This window comes from Hyperoodon ampullatus (assembly GCF_949752795.1).
Source record: "Hyperoodon ampullatus genome assembly, chromosome: 4".
NCBI classification, from domain to species: Eukaryota; Metazoa; Chordata; class Mammalia; order Artiodactyla; family Ziphiidae; genus Hyperoodon; species Hyperoodon ampullatus.
The window spans coordinates 126,015,109-126,035,870 of NC_136917.1; positions in this window are offsets into that span (position 1 = coordinate 126,015,109).

Genomic DNA, 20,762 nt, shown 5'->3' on the forward strand with positions numbered 1-20,762 from the left:
GCAAGGATTCTTCAATATATGCAAATCAGTTAATGTGATACACCATATTAACAAATTGAAGAATAAAAAACATATGATCATCTCAATAGATGCAGAAAAAGCTTTTGACAAAATTCAACACCCATTTATGAAAAAACTCTCCAGAAAGTGGGCATAGAGTGAACCTACCTCAACATAATAAAGGCCATATACAACAAACCCGCAGCAAATATTATTCTCAATGGTTAAAAATTGAAAGCATTTCCTCTTAGATCAGGAAGAAGACAAGGATGTCCACTCTGGCCACTATTATTCAACATAGTTTTGGAAGTCCTAGTCGTGGCAAACAGAAGAAAAAGAAATAAAAGGAATACAAAACCACAACAACAACAAAAAAACAAACAACCCAATCCAAAAATCGGCAGAAGACCTAAATAGACATTTCTCCAAAGAAGATATACTGATTGCCAACAAACACATGAAAGGATGCTCAACATCACTAATTATTAGAGAAATGCAAATCAAACTACAATGAGGTATCACGTGACACCAGTCAGAATGGCCATCATGAAAAAGTCTACAAAGAGTAAATGCTGGAGAGGGTGTGGAGAAAAGGGAACACTCTTGCACTGTTGGTGGGAATGTAAATTGGTACAGAGCCACTATGGAGAACAGTATGGAGGTTCCTTAAAAAACTAAAAATAGAACTACCATATGACCCAGCAATGCCACTACTGGGCATATACCCTGAGAAAACCATAATTCAAAAAGAGTCATGTACCACAATGTCCATTGCAGCTCTATTTACAATAGCCAGGACCTGGAAGCACTGTAAGTGCCCATCAACAGATGAATGGATGAAGAAGATGTGGCACATATATACAATGGAATATTACTCAGCCTTAAAAAAAATGAAATTGAGTGATTTGTAGTGAGGTGGATGTACCTAGAGTCCATCATACAGAGTGAAGTTAAGTCAGAAAGAGAAAAACAAATATCATATGCTAACACATATATATGGAATCTAAAAAAAAATAAGAGGCTCTGATGAACATTGGGGCAGGACAGGAATAAAGATGTAGACGTAGAGAATCGACTTGAGGACATGGGGAGGGGCAAGGGTAAGCTGGGACAAAGTGAGAGAGTGGCATGGACATATATACACTATCAAATGTAAAATAGATAGCTAGTGGAAAGCAGTCACATTGCACAGGGAGATCAGCTCGGTGCTTTGTGTCCACCTAGAAGGGTGGGATAGGGAGGGTGTGAGGAAAATGCAAGAGGGAGGAGATATGGGGATATATGTATATTATATCTGATTCACTTTGTTATAAAGCAGAAACTAACACACCATTGTAAAGCAATTATACTCCAATAAAGATGTTAGAAAAAAAGAACTATATCTATGGGACACAGCAAAATCAGTTTTAAGAGGGAAGTTTAAAGTGATACAAGCTTACCTGAGTAAAAAAGAAAAATCTTAAATAAACAAACTAACCTTACACCTAAAAAATAGAAATGATCAATGAAACTAAATCTGGTTCTTTGAAAAGATAAAGTCAATAAACCTTTAGCGAGACTCATCAAGAGAGAAGGTTCTTATGAATAAAATCAGAAATGAAAAAGGAAAAGTAATAACCAATAGTACAGATATACAAAAGGTCAGAAAACATCACTATGAATAATTATACACTAATAAAATGAACAACCTAGAAGAAGTGGACACATTCCTAGAAATGAACAATCTCCCAAGACTGAATCAGGAATGAATAGAATATATGGACAGACCAATTACCAGTAATGAAATTAAATCAATAATTTAAAAACTCCCAAGAAGCGAAAGTCCAGGACCAGACAACTTCACAGGTGAATTCTACCAAACATTTAAAAAAGAGTTAAAACTTATCCTTCTCAAACTATCCCAAAAAATTGCAGAGGAAGGAATACTTCTGAACTCATTCTATGAGACCACCATCACCCTCATACCAAAACCAGACAAAGATACTACAAAAAAAGAAAATTACAGACCAATATCACTGATCATTTGTCCTCGATGGTTTTGAAATTAAGTGGAACTGAGCCTGCAAGTAACAGACCTCTAGTATATCCTGCAGGTTGAGCAGAGGTAGTCATTTTCTGAAATACTTGATAGGAAGAGTAAGTTCTGAAGTGTTGAAGCGTTTGCTAGAGAGTACATAACTGCAGGACTTCTGCATGGGCAAAAGGTCAGCCCAAGAGCACTGGGAAAGATGGCTCTGCAAAGACTGGAAGGCTGAAAAAAAGGAAGTTATACACCAAGAGACTTCTCTTTAATGTCATCCCTCCCAACATACACTTTCAATTGTTTGCAGACATCCTGACTCTTTTCCTAATGGAACCTGGGATCCCAAGATGTTGGGATCCTGGGATCTCGATATCCATTGTTCTTCTGAATCTCAGTTATTCCAACCGCTCCTCTCAACTATCAAAGCCAGTTCAGAAGGGAGAGTTCAAGGTACATGCTAAACAGGGGCTAAAAGGAGTATGTGCATGTGTGTATCTGACAAAACATGCATCTCTAACTGAGTATGATCATGTTTTTAAATCATGAATGACTAGAATAGGAAACATAAAACATAGCCATTATGTCTTGACAGGTCATTTCCAGGCCACAGGAAGTATCAAAACTAGCGGTTTCAGGTGCCAATCAAGGAGCTTCCCTCCAGAGATGACACATATCAATCAGATGGATGAGTTTACACAATCGTGATATTTTACAGGACCAAAAGCTCGCTAAATTATAGATGTATTTCTTCATTCAATTCTATATAAATATTCCCCAAACCAGTGTTAGTGCCTTACCATGGAGAGCAATCAATATGTGCTTACTTGATTGAATCAAAATGAATTATTTAATTGAATTGGTTCATACAAAGTAAATGTTCAATTAATTTATTTTTTGTATTGATTTAAGGACATCTTCATCTTCAGAACTGACTGTTAGCAATTAAACCAGTCTCTGCACAGCCTTTAATGGGATTACTGCTCCACAAGTTTGGCAGTTGTGCCTGTACTAATCAGGAACAAAGCCTTAATATTCGGGTGGCTGAATAAGTGATCAATTATTCAGGTAATAAGTGATAAATTAGGTCAAAAGAGAGGTGATAGAATCTTTGTATCTTTCCATTCATTTGTCAACAAATATTTTTTAGCACCTACAATGTGGCTTAAAATTTCATTTCTCCATTGTTAACACAGTTCCTATCAAATTTTTGATATTTTATAAATTGTTGCCAAATGAAGTTATACAAACATTTGTAATTGACTTAGGTCAAAATCATTTTAGTGATTCCCTTATAAGGTTAGGAAAGCATTTAAACAAAGAAAGGGCACTTCAGAACATTATAGACTAATTTGTTAGCAGATTATGTTAATGCTATTGCCTACAGCTATTCCAGTGGAGTAATTTTTGGTAATTGTGCTTGCATACAACAAAGTAAAAAATTATTGAAATGTAGAAATCCATTAAAGTTCCAGAAAAGCACTAGAAGCCTTTTATATTTTATAGACCATGTAATACAAAATTTGATTAGTTCAGCACTAAATTATTCATGTTCTATATAACTCTTCACTGAAAAAGCAAAAAATCTCACCTTGGATAAATTTTAATGAGCATTTTCTAATTAAAAAAAATAAAAATATTATCAAAGGCACCAAGTGTATGCTATGCTAATAAGATGCCGCCACATACAAGGATACCTCAGTTAATGAAACTCTGGACACAAAGGTTGTTTTTAATGGTAAAGAAAATTGACTTTAAGTCAAATAAACAATAGTCCTCTTAAATCATGAAAAAGTACTTTGGCATAGTTCATGTGTCTCAGGCCCAGGGACATTCATAACATGCATCTACGTATAGTTGTACCTGACATAATTACACACACACACACCAACACACACAGTGTTACAGGTATGCCAAGCAGAGAAAAACTGGGCAGTTTCCAGGGTTCTCATCTTTTCTTTCCCAAAGGAGGTACCCCTCCCCATCACCTTGCATGAATTCTGTAGCTCCTTAAACGCCTACTAGTTAGGTATAACCATATTACTGAGTTCTAGACACTGGAATAAATACCAATGGAAATATTTGCCACTTCAAGACCTGGCCCCTAAAAACATCCACATATGTTCCTCACTGCCTTTTTCCCTTTTATGGCTAGTTGAAATAAAGATGACCCGCCCACCCCTGCAGAGACCATGGAAGCTACATATTAAAGATGGCAAAGCCTCCATCAACCAGGTCCTTGGAGAGCTACCTGCAAGAAGGCCTCCATGCCAACCTAGGCAAACACCCAGTGCCCTTAGCAAGAAATAAATCTCCTTTGGTTTGACACTGTACACATTGGGATCTATCTGTTATAACAGTTAGCCTCAGCTACCAACATGTAGAGATCGAAATCTAGTCATGCCTCTAGATTTTTTCATAATGGCCATTCTGACCCACGTGAGGCGATACCTCATTGTAGTTTTGATTTGCATTTCTCTAATAATTAGTGATGTTGAACGTCTTTTCATGTGCCTCTTGGCCATCTGTATGTCTTCCTTGGTGAAATGTCTATTTAGGTCTTCTGCCCATTTTTTAATTGGATTGTTTGTTTTTTTGATATTGAGCTCCAAGAGCTGTTTGTATACTTTAGAGATTAATCCTTTGTCTGTTATTTCATTTGCAAATATTTTCTCCCATTCTGAGGGTTTTCTTTTTGTCTTGTTTATGGTTTCCTTTGCTGTGCAAAAGCTTTTAAGTTAAGTAAGTCCCATTTACTTATTTTTGTTTTTATTTCCATTACTCTAGGAGGTGGGTCAAAAAAGATCTTGCTGTGGTTTATGTAAAAGAGTGTTTTTCCTCTGTTTTCCTCTAAGAGTTTTATAGTGTCTGGTCTTACATTTAGGTCTTCTGGCCATTTGGAATTTAAAGGTGTGGTGAAAAGGGAACCCTCCTGCACTGTTGGTGGGAATGCAAATTGATACAACCACTATGGACAACAGTATGGAGGTTCCTTAAAAAACTAAAAATAGAACTACCATATGACCCAGCAATCCCACTACTGGGCATATACCCTGAGAAAACCATAATTCAAAAAGAGACATGTACCATAATGTTCATTGCAGCTCTATTTACAATAGCCAGGACATGGAACCAACCTAAATGTCTGTCGACAGATGAATGGATAAAGAAGATGTGGCACATATATACAATGGAATATTACTCACCCATAAAAAGAAATGAAATTGAGGTATTTGTAGTGAGATGGATGGGCCTAGAGTCTGTCATACAGAGTGAAGTAAGTCAGAAAGAGAAAAACAAATACCGTTCCGTATATATGGAACCTAAATGGAGGGATGGTTCTGATGAACCTAGTGGCAGGACAGGAATAAAGATGCAGATGTAGAGAATGGACTTGAAGACACAGGGTCAGAGGGGGAAGCTGGGGCAAAGTGAGAGTAGCATCGACATATATACACTATCGAATATAAAACAGTTAGCTAGTGGGAAGCAGCAGCATAACACAGGGAGATCAGCTCAGTGCTTTGCGATGACCTAGAGGGGTGGGATAGGGAGGGTGGGATAGGGAGGGTGGGAGGGGGGCTTAAGAGGGAGGGGATATGGGGACATATGTATGCATATGGCTAATTCACTTTGGTGTACAACAGAAACTAACACAGTATTGTGAAGCAATTGTATTCCAATAAAGATCTATTAAAAATAATAGCAATAAAAATCAATCAATCAATCAATCAATCTAGTCATGCCCACTTGTGTTTAGTGTTCTCTGGGTCTGCTTCCTTAGAGGGAATATTCAAAGAGCTAAAACAGCTCTAGCTACTTGAGATGCTTTTCCCCTGAGCTCTGCAAGTGGATGAACTTATGCCAGATTTAACCTGGATTTTCCCATTGTCAAGTCTAAATACTCCATCCAGACCTCCTCCCCTACATCTTCCCCATTTTCCCTAACTACAGACCAATCCTCTTTACTCACATTTCCAATTTAAGCCCATCTTTTTTACTGCCCTAGGACTTATAGGTACATTTTATATTTTTGACACTTTGGCCATAATTTTCATTATTACCAGCAATGTTTTATTTGCCTCATACAACCTGAACAACTGGTAATGTTATATAAAATACTTTTCACCACTTCTGACCTTGTCTGAAGGAAAATAATATACACTCCTTCTACCTCAGAGTGTGTCCCTGAGTTACACAGTAAGGTAAGTAAAGAAATAAAGTGCAGTGTACAGCTCTACTGAGAGGAGGGAGTAAGGAGTGGTAGGGGTTAGACAGGGAATCCAGTTGGTTCACTAGCATGACCACTTATCAGCATTCCCTGGTTAGTGATACTTTCATGGTTCTTCTGCTCCCGTACATTCTTAAAGATGATAAGCTAACTCAACTAAGCTTTATCAAATAAAAATGTATAGAATATATGTTATATGCTGAAAATTATATTAAGGGTCAAAGAGAATACCAAGAAGTAGAGGCAGAGTCCTTTCCCACTGAAAGCATATGGCCTAATTAGAGACACAAGATATACACATTTATGTTACAAGACAGTGAGTGTATGATTAAGTGCCAAAATATATCACGCAGATAATACAGGCCTGAGGCGGGTCAAAGATGGAGGAGATTGGTGTGAAGTGCATCTGTCAAGAGACATTTCAGGAAGTTATAGGAAAGGGACGAAACTTGAACCAGATCTGATTTCTCTTTTCCTGTACCCTAAGTGGTTTATTTTTGCCTCTACTCTATTCAACAGCATGCATAATTTGATCAGGTTCCAGGAACTAGAAAGCCTCCCCTCTGTTGACAGATATAGTTTACCTAAAAATGAGAATGTCAGAGATTCAGAGGGTATGAGCTCTAGCTGGCTCTTGTCTTTATTGAGTTCTCCTCCGGGCAAAAGCTATAAAAGAGCACAGCACTTACATATCTGAAACATAATGAAATGACATGTTTTTAAAAGGTCAGTTTGCCAGAATGCAACATGACTATTGTGTTAAACTCATATTTTAAAAAATCAGCAACCTTAAAGTCTTTGCAGAAAATTACAATTAAATATTAGATAGAATGACATTAAAAACCCTTGAAAAACATTATGAAAAATGGCATTCTAACAAAATCCAACCCCACCAGAGGTCTAAGGTAAAATTTCTTCCTCTAGGGTCTTCCATTCTAAAAGAATTCCCTTTTGGGTTATAAAGTCTGACTTAGCACAATATTTTAGATCAATAACAGCCCAAAGAGTCAAATATAAGGAACCAGGTGGAACTGTAGGTATTACAATCTTTAGCTTACAACTACCCATCTATTTGGACTCTACCAAAGTACTTGACTTTGAAAGTATTTCATTTGGCTGGCTGCTTTTAACTCTGAAGTCTTTCTAGTGGAGCCTGACTCCCCTGTAGGACTTTTTGACAGGCAAAAAGTGACATTTAGAATGCCGTCAACACACTCAGTTTGTGACATATTAGTTGTCAAACCCAAACCTTGGAGGTTGACCTCTTCAATGGTTTACCAAAAAAATAGATTATCAAAAAAAAATCAAGGACAATGTATATTTTTTTAATTTTCAGATTTTAAGTCAAACATTAATCATATTTTAGTTATTATTAGTGGTGTTATGTTGTTAATATACTGAGGATTATTTAGTGCTTCATTTAAAATTAAATTACACAAAACTGTGCCCCATCTCTACTAATATCCTGAAATATCTCACCCCTTTGCTCCTTCTTGCTGGCACACACATCCCGATAAACTCCTACTTCTAATTCAAGAGTCAGCTAAAATCATCACCTCCTTTGAGGAGCCCTTCCTAGTCCCTCAGTCAAAATGAGACAGTCTAATATTTGTAATCACCTGATATTTTGCATATTCCTTCATTTTAAAAATCATAATATTTCATTATATTTGTGCATTTTTCCACTAGGATTCCTTGAAGGGAAGGATCGTTTTTTATTCATCTTTGCTTTCTGGTATCTGGTAAATGGTTAGCACTGAGCAGGAATTTAATAAACATTTTGAAAGAAATATATAAATGAAGGGAACTAAATTCTTAAGTAAGGAGATCTGTTTTTTAAAGCATGCACTACATTATACAAAAGGACAAGAAGGTAGTAATCCACTACAAAGTGCAGAATTTATGCAAGTTGTTATAATAAAAATTAGTATTAAGTACATTATTTATAACAGAATCTACAATATAAACCCACAACCAACTTAGTTAATTTAAATCATATAATTAAATGAAAGGATAAATGAGTATTTAATAAACAAATAAGAAAAGTGGTTGGTGAGTGATGTGAGCAGAAGGCTTGTACACTGCTACTATAAAAAGGAATATGTATTTACATTATCAAATAATTTTCTGGAAAAATGTAATGAAAATGTTTCCCCTATGAATCTAAGTAACTGATCATTAAACTATAACACTCTGAGCTCTGATACATGTTCCTTTTTAACACTGATCTAAATCTATGCCTGATTTGATTCATGACAACTATGCAGCTAAGGTAAAGACCAAGACCTGAAAGTGTAAAAGTGCTTATCGAATTCTCATTCCTGAGAATGATGAAAGTGACAAAAGCACACTGCATTGCAGAATGTACTTCCCAGCATTTTCTAAATCTTAAAATCTTACTTCTAAATTAGATAGGTAGGTGCATGAGTTGTGTAGCCTTGTCACTAGTTTGTCACCTAGAAGAAATAAAATGCTGCTACTGTCACTATTTCTTCCTGGTGCTCTCTTGTTCTGTTCTCATAATACATTTTCTCAGGGGCAATGCATTCTTTCACAATAGACCATGGGCTAGAAGTATCAAAGTGTCTGAGAAATTATTGTTCTCATTACTCAGTAATACCATATACTGCATCTGAATTCAAATAATCCCAACATAGATCAAAATATTCATTTCTAATCCCACATTTTTCCTTAATAAAAATACATCAAAGATTGGAAAAGACATAAAACACTACCAGAAGTTTATGGCAATTTGGCTATAAAGAGCTTCACAGAACTTCTTGTTCTGCCAACTTGTGATAGCTCCATCCCACATACTTTTATCCTCTTGCAAGGAAAAAACCATGGACCCTGCCTAGTTCTACTGACTTACAAAGAAAACACCATGGACATAACACAACAAACAAGAAGAGGAAGATGCTGAAAGCCAGAAAGAAGGCAGAAGATTCTAGGGACCTTAGGACCTAAGCAACAACATGGCAGTGAGTCCCCTGGGTTTCCTTAGTGCCTCTTCATATATCCCAGATAGAACACTGAGCCCCCAACTCAGAACTACTAACAGACACAGATTTTTTAAAAAGCTCCAAGAAAAACCTGTTTATACTACACTGTTTTCTACATCCAGTTGCTTATCCTAGAAAAGACATATGTATATTCATGTTTGAAGAACAGCTGACACTCAGAAAACATCACCAAGAACACAGAAGTCAGATCTTTACCTCCTACAGGAGAAACAATTATAAAGTATGTCTCTGTGTAGATCAGTGGTTCCCAAACTCTGGCTTTAATCACAATCTCCTAGAGGACTGGTTGAAATAAATTGCTGGAATTCAGCCCCAAAGTTTCTAACTCAGTAGATTTGGAGTGGGGTTCAAGAATTTACACTTCTGAAAAGTTAATACCAGCATAACACCAAAGGCAATACCAGTGATACCAATCTGAACCATGCAATGCCCAACTTAACTGTAATGTTAATACTCTCGCATTTAAGCCAAAATCCCAGCTACAAATGTACTGCTAATGGAGAACTATATTCTGTGTGTATCATGCACTGAAGACATAATCTTCCAAGTGGATAATACTGTTTGCCTGGAAGGTAGAGAATATTTACACTGTCTATCATTTTGAGAAGAGTTAGGTTTGGGATGAGGAAATGGGCATATAGAAGGCAAGCTTTAGAATATAAAATACAGTGAGGCAGCGGGATATTTCCCTGATTGGGTACCATGGCTGTTGGAGTCTGAATACAAGAAGTATAGAGATGAAGCCCTAAAGTCATGGAAATTAGTCTTCTTTGGAAAGCTGAGGGAGTAGTACCACAATCTGGGGAAAAGAAACAACAGCAGACATTATGCAGTTAGATAGTTGATTCCTATGTAGAAAAAGAGGACAGTGGTCTTGGATCTGTGAAGTAACAGTAATACATAGCTGATCCTGTCTCACCACTTCTGGGATGATGAGGAAACATGGAAGTAACTTATAAGAGAGCTGAAATATGTGGACACTAAAGATCCCATAATGTGGGGAGTTTGGGGGCACTCTTAGCCAAGCTTAGCACCAAGGGATTATCTATCCTCAAAGAACCACTGTAGTCTCCGCAGGAATCTGGATCATCTAGGCTTCATAACATCAGTGATTCCATACTAATCGCATGACAGAGCAAGACTAAATGCAAAAGTCACACCACGTGGTAATAGATTTGATGGCAGTAGACTGGAAAACCCCAGAGCTCTTTCTTGTTGGTGTAAAAATGTGAACTGCTTTGGGGTTGTGTGAGATTCTGAAGTTCTTGGGCAAATTAAGGGTAAGGGGAAACCCCAAGAGGGAGATTCTAGTTTTCCTGATAAAGAAGGAAGTTGGGTACTGAAGTGATTAATTGAAAAAATTAAGGAGATGTGACCAAATTGGTCTTCTGAATCAGTGGAGCATTTCATACCAATTACATGGTTGTTGTTCAGTTCCCTGTAGCTGGTTGGATCATTGGTTAAATCATGATGCTAGGAAAGAGTGGATAGGAGATTTAATTTTACACCTGAATAGGCCTGTTTTCCTCATGACCACAGGCTCTGGGTTCCTCCCTAACACTGGACAGGCATTTTACAAAAGGATGGTGATAATCCAGATTAGGAACTTGAAGAGATCATTGCTGATAAGTACAAATTCATTACCATGGCTGGAATAAACACCTCAAAAATGCACCTGATGTTAGTGGGCAGTTGTATTAGCTTGGTATTCCAAAAAATACAGCACTATTCTGAAAAAGCAGAATTCCAAATTGACTGAGAAATGCCAATTTGACTCTCACAGAGATCCTGGAAACTCGTTCAACAAATTTATGTATCAGATACCACTATGCTAAGTGCTTTACTGTATTCTCCATTTATTCCTTATAACAACCATATGAGATGGGTTTCATCCACCAATTACACATGTAAGAACATCTGTAATTTGATTACAATTGGAAACTTTTCTAAAAGAAGGTTCTGAGTTATTAGGATGGTGCTATCTAATAAGTTTTATCTTTTTAATATGGATCCCATTGAGTCCAATCAGTACAAAAGGCATGAAATAACCAGGGTCAGAATTTGGTCAAACTGACTTGTACCCATGTAATTATAAATTAACATTATGCCTGATGAAGCCCTCTGGGAGTCTTTTGAGTAGTTTAATCTTAGGTCCCAAACCTGTCTGTGGATAAAATTTACCTGGAAGAGTGTAAATCTATACTTTATTAAAACTTTCCAAGTTTTTTTTTCTGATATACAGCCAAGTTTAGAAACCACTAGTTCATTCTGTTTTTTGTCCCAAAGAGGTGGAATAAGCAAACATAGAGAGATGGGCCCAAGGGGTGCTACAGCTTTTGGTAATACAGCAGAAGTAGTAGGTTGAAAAGCCCTCCTGCTTCAAATCATATAGATTTTGGGTAGATTACCACAAACAGTTTTGGTTTGGGTTTTGGTTTTTGAAGTTTTTATGGAAGAATAATAAATACAGTAAAGTATACAAATCGTGAGCATAAACTCAGTGAATTTTTACAAACTAAACAAGGTCATGTAAACAACAAATGGATCAAGAAACAATACTACACACATCCCAGAAGCCACCTGTATACTCCCTTCCTATCACTGACCTAACCCACTTCATCTGAGGATAACCACTACCCGATTTAAAATAGCACAGATTAGTTTTGCCTGGTTTTGTATCTATATAAATAAACCATATAGTACAACTTTGCTATCTAGCTCCTTTTCGTTGTTGTAGATGGTTCAGTCTCATTGCTGTAGAGAATTCTACAATTTACCCATTCCTTACAACAATTTAGTTATCCATTCTATGGTTGAAGGATATTTGGGTGGTTCCCATATTTTGGCTTTTACAAAAAGTGCTGCTAAGAAAATTCATGTATGTGAGTAAGTACATGAAATAAGTACACTAAAACATATATATTTTTTTCTGTTGGGTATAAATCTAGGAGTGTAATTTCAGCATCATAGGAATGAGTATATCAGTTATAGTAAACACTGTCAGTCTTACGAAGTGACTGTACTGATTTATGCTCCCATCAACAGTATAGGAGAATTCCAGTTGCCCTATATAAAAATCAACACTTAGTGTTTTCCATCTGTTTAACTGAAGCAAATTCAGTTGTATAGTGATATCCCACTCTGGTTTTCATTTTCATTTCCCTAATGGCTGATGAAGTTGATGATATTTTCATATGTTTTTCACATCTTCTCCCACTGCATAGGTTGACTTTTCACTCTTCTAATGGTTTCATTTTATGTACAAAATTTTTAATTTCAATATCATCAAATATATGAATTTTTTCTTTTTTGTTTCATGTGTCTTGTTAAATATTTGTCTATCCCAAGGTGAATAATATTTTCTTATATATTTTATTCTGAAAATTTCATAGTTTTACCAGTCACAATTGGATCTTTGAGCTATTGTCATTTTGAATAAAATTTTGTGTGTGGCATGATATAAGAGTCAAGATTCATTTTTTTCCATATATATATATATACTCAGTACAATTTATTGAAAATACCTTCATATCCCCCATTGAATTGCAGTAATTCCTTCACTGTAAATCAGCAAATTATTTAGGTGTGACTACTTCTAGACTACTTTTTCCATTTGTATATTTGTCTACTTTTGTACCAATATCACACTGCCAAATAGTATGACTTTATAATATCTGCAGTCTCATAGACTATTCAGCAATATTCACTTTCCAAAAGAGGAGGTCTCTGTGACAAAACTTATATGAGAACAGCTGAGAGGTAACAGAACCCTAACTTTTCAATAAGTGGAGAAAGAAGTGGCAGAAATTGCCCAGGGGCGCCACAATGAGTGGCTTTCAGAAAATACTTCTTTAAAAGTGAGTCATCAGGGCTTCCCTGGCGGCGCGGTGGTTGGGAGTCCGCCTGCCGATGCAGGGGACGCGGGTTCATGCCCGGTCCGGGAGGATCCCACATGCCACGGAGCGGCTGGGCCCATGAGCCATGGCCGCTGAGCCTGGGCGTCCGGAGCCTGTGCTCCGCAACGGGAGAGGCCACAACAGTGAGAGGCCCGCGTGCCACAGGGAAAAAAAAAAAAAAGTAAGTCATCACTCGGGCAGGCAACAGTCCCTTGATGACGGCTGCCTCTGTGCCAGCCTGTGAGACTTGTCAGCCCCAGGAGTCACACTAGAAGTTGTCCTGAGGCAGATTATATTCTGAGATTCAGAGGCAGCTTCTCTATACAGAAGCACCAAACTCTAAGGAAATAGGCTATAGCTATAGCAATAAAAGAGCCTCTGAGCTGAGAGGCTTGGAAAACTACCCAGGCCTCTCCTCCCACCACCTCCCACAAAAACTTCCTGCTAGTACTCTAAGAAAATTCAACATCATCACCTTGGAATAGCAACAGAAATATATGTTTAATAAGATATTATCAGAAAAAGGGGGAAATGAACAGCCTAACCATTTTACAGATGATGAAAATTCACCAATAAAATGCACCTGCAAAGCAGATATAAAAGGATTCTGGTTTCAGCTCTGACATGTAAAGGGTTTGGAAACACTACTTCTATTCCTAAAAGAAAAACTTTAACAAACTGAAAATCAAGTACTTTTCTTTAAACTATCAGAGAACTGAGGTTGCAGGGCATATCACCAGGCTGAAATCTGGACAGTGAGGTTGCATCCAGAGAGATATAGTTCCTGAGATATGCTTACCTGGGGCAGAAGCTGCTGGATGTCATAAGCCGGTATAAATATTAAATAAAAATAATTCTGTCAAATTGCTAGAGCCTAGGTGTGGAGAGTTTGAGAGTGAGAAATGTCGGGGGCCCACAGTCATTGGGGAACCCCCTCACACTAATAAATTAATTAATATTTACTATATAAATATCATTAAAATAAAAAACCTTAGAGTACAAAGTTCATTTGAGGTCTAAAGATTACTTTTAGAACTTTTAGCCTAACAACATTTGGTAACAAATAGTTTTTTACTATAAAATAGTCCATATGAAGTTGAAAATTAATTTTAAAATGTTTTTATCTTACCTAAACAGAGTTATAAAAAGCAAAGCTTATTATAACCATTAATCCTGAAAAGAGCTAATTTTAGTAAGAATAAGGAAACTTAACACTATTATAGCAATACTACCATCAACCTAATAAAGAAGAGAGACATTAAAAAGACCTGAAAATAGGGGCTTCCTTGGTGGTGCAGTGGTTGAGAGTCCGCCTGCCGATGCACGGGACACGGGTTTGTGCCCCGGTCTGGGAGGATCCCACATGCCACGGAGTGGCTGGGCCCATGTGCCATGGATGCGGAGCCTGTGCTAGGCAATGGAAGAGGCCACAACAGTGAGAGGCCTCCGTACCACACACATTACACATTACTAAAAACTGTTAAAAAGTTGAATGACATTTTGTTATTAAATGTATTAAATCAAGACAGTATGGAACTGGCACAAAAACGGAAATATAGATCAATGGAACAGGATAGAAAGCCCAGAGATAAACCCACACACATATGGTCACCTTATCTTTGATAAAGGAGGCAGGAATGAACAGTGGAGAAAGGACAGCCTCTTCAATAAGTGGTGCTGGGAAAACTGGACAGGGACATGTAAAAGTATGAGATTAGAACACTCCCTAACACCATACACAAAAATAAAAACAAAATGGATTAAAGACTTAAGTGGAAGGCCAGAAACTATCAAATTCTTAAAGGAAAACATAAGCAGAACACTCTATGACATAAATCACAGAAAGATCCTTTTTGACCCACCTCCTAGAGAAATGGAAATAAAAACAAAAATAAACAAATGGGACCTAATGAAACTTAAAAGCTTTTGCACAGCAAAGGAAACCATAAACAAGACCAAAAGACAACCCTCAGAATGAGAGAAAATATTTGCAAATGAAGCAACTGACAAAGGATTAATCTCCAAAATTTACATGTAGCTCATGTAGCTCAATAACAAAAAAACAAACAACCCAATCCAAAAATGGGCAGAAGAACTAAATACACATTTCTCCAAAGAAGATATACAGATTGCCAACAAACACATGAAAGGATGCTCAACACCAATAATCATTAGAGAAACGCAAATCAAAACTGCAATGAGATATCATCTCACACCGGTCAGAATGGCGATCATCAAAAAATCTACAAACAATAAATGCTGGAGAAGGTGTGGAGAAAAGGGAACACTCTTGCACTGCTGGTGGGAAGTGAATTGGTACAGCCACTATGGAGAACAGTATGGAGGTTCCTTAAAACACTAAAAATAGAACTACCATGTGACCCAGCAATCCCACTACTAGGCATATACCCTGAGAAAACCATAATTCAAAAAGAGTCATGTACCAAAATGTTCATTGCAGCTCTATTTACAATAGCTAGGATATGGAAGCAACCTAAGTGTCCATCATCGAATGAATGGATAAAGAAGATGTGGCACATATATACAATGGAATATTACTCAGCCAGAAAAAGAAACGAAATTGAGTTATTTGTAGTGAGGTGGATGGACCTAGAGTCTGTCATACACAGTGAAGTAAGTCAGAAAGAGAAAGACAAATACTGTATGCTAACACATATATATGGAATCTAAAAAAAAAAAAAAAATGTCAGGAAGAACCTAAGGGTAAGATGGGAATAAAGACAGAGACCTACTAGAGAATGGACTTGAGGATATGGGGAGGGGGAAGGGTAAGCTGTGACAAAGTGGGAGAGTGGCATGGACATATATACACTACCAAACATAAAATAGATAGCTAGTGGGAAGCAGCCGCATAGCACAGGGAGATCAGCTCGGTGCTTTGTGATCACCTAGAGGGGTGGGATAGGGAGGGAGGGAGATGCAAGAGGGAAGAGATATGGGAACATATGTATATGTATAATTGATTCACTTTGTTATAAAGCAGAAACTAACACACCATTGTAAAGCAATTATACTCCAATAAAAATGTTTAAAAAAAAAGACCTGAAAATAAAGGCTTTATTTTTATCTGATTGGTTTATATGACTAGTTTTTAAATAAGTTTAGTTTTTAAAACAAAACATTACTGGGCTTCCCTGGTGAGCAGTGGTGGAGAGTCCGCCTGCTAATGCAGGGGAGATGGGTTCGAGCCCTGGTCTGGGAAGATCCCACATGCCGCGGAGCAACTGGGCCCATGAGCCAGAACTACTGAGCATGAGCGTCTGGAGCCTGTGCTCCGCAACAAGAGAGGCCACGACAGTGAGAGGGCCGCACACTGCGATGAAGAGTTGCCCCTGCCTGCTAAAACTAGAGAAAGCCCTTGCACAGAAACGAAGACCCAACACAGCCAAAAATAAAAATAAATAAATTAAAAGAAGGTTCAACATTAAAAAAAAAATTACTAAAAACTGTTAAAAAGTTGAATGACATTTTGTTATTAAATATTATAAAAATTTTAAGAGAATTTTGTTTTTAAAAAACTGAAATACTTTGATATAAATCTAACAAAAAATGTATACAGAATCTGTACGTGAAATACTATAAAATAACAATGAAAGAAATAAAATATCTGAGAGGGTGTGGAGAAAACGGAACCCTCTTGCACTGTTGGTCGGAATGTAAGTTGATACAGCCACTACGGAGAACAGTATGGAGGTTCTTTAAAAAACTAAAAATAGAACTACCATTATGACCCAGCAATCCCACTACTGGGCATATACCCTGAGAAAACCATAATTCAAAAAGAGTCATGTACCACAATGTTCATTGCAGCTCTATTTACAATAGCCAGGACATGGAAGCAACCTGAGTGTCCATCGACAGATGAACGGATAAAGAAGATATGGCACATGTATACAATGGAATATTACTCAGCCATAGAAAGAAACGAAACTGAGTTATTTGTAGTGAGGTGGATGGACCCAGAGTCTGTCATACAGAGTGAAGTAAGTCAGAAAGAAAAAAACAAATACCTTATGCTAACACATATATATGGAATCTTTAAAAAAAATGGTTCTGATGAACCTAGGGGCAGGATAAGAAGAAAGATGCAGATGTAGAGAATGGACTTGAGTACACGGGGAGGGGGAAGGGTAAGATGGGATGAAGTGAGAGAATAGCATGGACATATACACACTACCAAATGTAAAATACATAGCTAGTGGGAAGCAGCCGAAAGCCACAGGGAGATCAGCTCCATGCTTTGTGACCACCTAGAGGGGTGGGATAGGGAGCCAGGGAGGGAGATGCAAGAGGAAGGGGATATGGGGATATACGTATGTGTATAGCAGATTCACTTTGTTATATACAGTAGAAACTTATATAACATTTTAAAGCAATTATACTCAAATAAAGATGGTAAAAAAAAGAGAAATTAAATATCTAAATAAATGGAGACACAGATAGTCTATTTTTCTGGATTGGAAGCCTTCACATTGTTAAAATATCAATTATTCCCAATTTGATCTACAGATTCAATACAAAGTCAAAATCCCAGCAAGCTCTTTTTATAGATATTAATAAATAGATTCTAAAATCTATATGGAAAGCCAAAAGTACTAGAAGCACCAAAACTAGTACAGTTTTAAAAAGAAGAACAAAGTTGGTGAACTCATTATAACCCAATTTTAAGATTAAACATAATGTTAATTAATCAATACAGCATATATCAGTGAAAGTATAAACAAGCACATCAATGTAACAGAATAGAAAGCCTATGAATAGACCCACACAAATATAGTCACTGATTTTTGACAAAGATGCAAAGGCAATTTAATTGAGAAAGGATGGTTTTTTTCAGCAAATGGTGCTTCTAACTGGATATTCACATACAAAGAAAATAAAATGAGAATCAACACAGAACTCACACCTTACACAAAAATTAACTCCAAATGGATCATAGACTTAAATGGAAAATACAAACTATAAAACATCTAGACAAAAACAGGAGAAAATATGAATAACCTTGGGTTTGTTGATGAGTTTTCAGATACAACATACCACAGGCATGATCCATGAAAGAAAAAAATTAATCAGTTTGATTGTATTAAAATTAAAAGCTTTTGCTCTATGAAAGATGTTATTAAGAAATTAGAAGATAAGTTTCAGACTGGAGAAAATACTTGAAAATCACACATATGACAAAGGATTTGTATCCAGATATGCAAAGAACTCTTAAAACTCAACAATAAGAAATGATCTCCCAAAATGGGCTAAAGATCTGAACAGATACCTCACCAAAGAATATATGCAAATGACAAATAAGCATATGAAAAGACACTCAACATCATTTGTCATTAGGGAAATGGAAATCAAAACAACAATGAGGGCTTCCCTGGTAACGCAGTGGTTGAGAGTCCACCTGCCGATGCAGGAGACATGGGTTCGTGCCCCAGTCCAGAAGGATCCCACATGCCATGGAGTGGCTGGGACCATGAGCCATGGCCACTGAGCCTGTGCATCCGGAGCCTGTGCTCCACAACAGGATAAGCCACAACAGTCAGAGGCCCACGTACCACAAAACAACAACAACAACGACAATGAAACATCACTACACACCTATAAGAATGGCTAAAATCCAAAACACTGACAACCACAAAGGCTGGCAAGGAGATGGAGCATTAGGAACTCTCCCTCATTGCTGGCAGGAATGCAAAATGTACAGCCACTTTAGAAGACAGCTTGATGGTTCTTATAAAACTTATCATAAACTTAAATATGACCCAGTATTCATGCTCTTAAATATTTACCTAATTGATTTGATAACTTATTTCTACACAAAAACCAGCAAGCAAATTTTTTATAGCATCTTTATTAATAATCACAAAAAGCCTTCAAGAATCTAGATGTACTAAATAGGCGAATGCATAAACTTGGTACACTGATGCATAAACAAACTTTGGTACATTGATACTATGGAATACTATTTAGAAATAAAAATAAATGAGCTATTAATCCACACTCAGCATGGATGAATCTTAAATATGCATTGCTGAGTGAAAGAAGCTCATCTGAAAAGGCTACATACTGTATGATTCCAATTATATGACATTCTGAAAAAGGCAAAAGTATAGCTGTAGTAAAAAGATCAGTGTTTGCCAGAGGCTCAGGGGTAGAGGAAGGTAGCCTGAGTAAAGCACAGGAGACTGATTTGTTTTTAGCATGGTCAATCTATTCTGTATGATATTATAATTGTGGATATGTAACGCTATGTCTTTGTCACAAGCCATGGATTTTAAAGCACAGAGTGAACTTTACTGTATGAAAATTTTTAATAATATTTAGAAGGTTCTGGGATCCCAGGATATAGCCAGTTATACAGGCTCCAAACAAAATGTTTTAAACTCTCAAGAAATCAGGGAATATTAGTCACGAGTCTTTCTTGAAGAACTACTAAGAGACAAATTTAGCCTACTTCACCCAAAAAGTAAAAGCAGAAAGATCAACAGAAGGACTAGTGAATAAAAACTTCAGTAAACTATAAAATAGGAGTGATCTCAGAGATAATTACCTGGTTCCTGATTTTGAAAGAATGTTCATATTTGCCTTCATTCTGTATCCTATGGATTACTGGCAGTGCCTTTTATTATGTGAAAAAGTTATTTTCTATACCTAATTCACTAAGTATTTTTCATCATGAATTACTGTTGATTTTATGTTTTTTCTGTACCTATTATTATTTTTATATGTCCTTCTTCTTTAATCTCTTTCTTATATTCCTGAGTTAAATCCTACTTAGTCACAGTATTTTAAGCTATTTTTACATTGCTGCTTTGAGTATGTACTCACTTTTTAAGAGTATTTATTTTAAATTCACCTATAGCATTGGAAAACTTTTCCTATATTCTATTATTAAGAATAATGTGTGCATGACAGAGATGTTGAAGCTTTCAGAAAATTGCTTGAGTATGCTAATATTTTGATATGTAAATTTTAACCATTGTTCAATTTTTAATGGTTATAAATATACACAGATCATTTTTAACTCAGGTTTGATAAATTATATTTTTAGAATATTTCCTGTTTTATTATGTTCTTAATCTACTGCCATTAAGTGATTTTCATTGTTTTCTTATTATATATGAATCTGAGTCCTATCCCCTGTTTCATTCCTAACATTATTTTATAGCTTTGAACTTTTTAAGTTGAGAAATAGTGGTTTCTGTGTAGAAAATTATAGCATAGAAATATAATGTATAAATTGCAAACCTGTAAAGGAGAATAAATAGAATGACAAAAAAGTCAATCCAAAAGAAAGCTAGAAAGGAGGAAAACGGGATCCAAGATAAAGTGAGACAAGTAGAAATAAAAAAAAAAAACAGGATACAAAAATAAAACCAAGCATGTAGTTATAAAAATAAATATGAATAGATCAAGCTCACAAAGCTAAGAACAAGAATAAATCCAAAGTGTATGGAAGGATATAAAGATAAAAACAAAATTAATATTAATGAAATATAAAATAATATTATAAAACAATATAAAACAGAGACTTTTTAAAAGTTAGATATTAATATTCTAAAATGATTGATAAA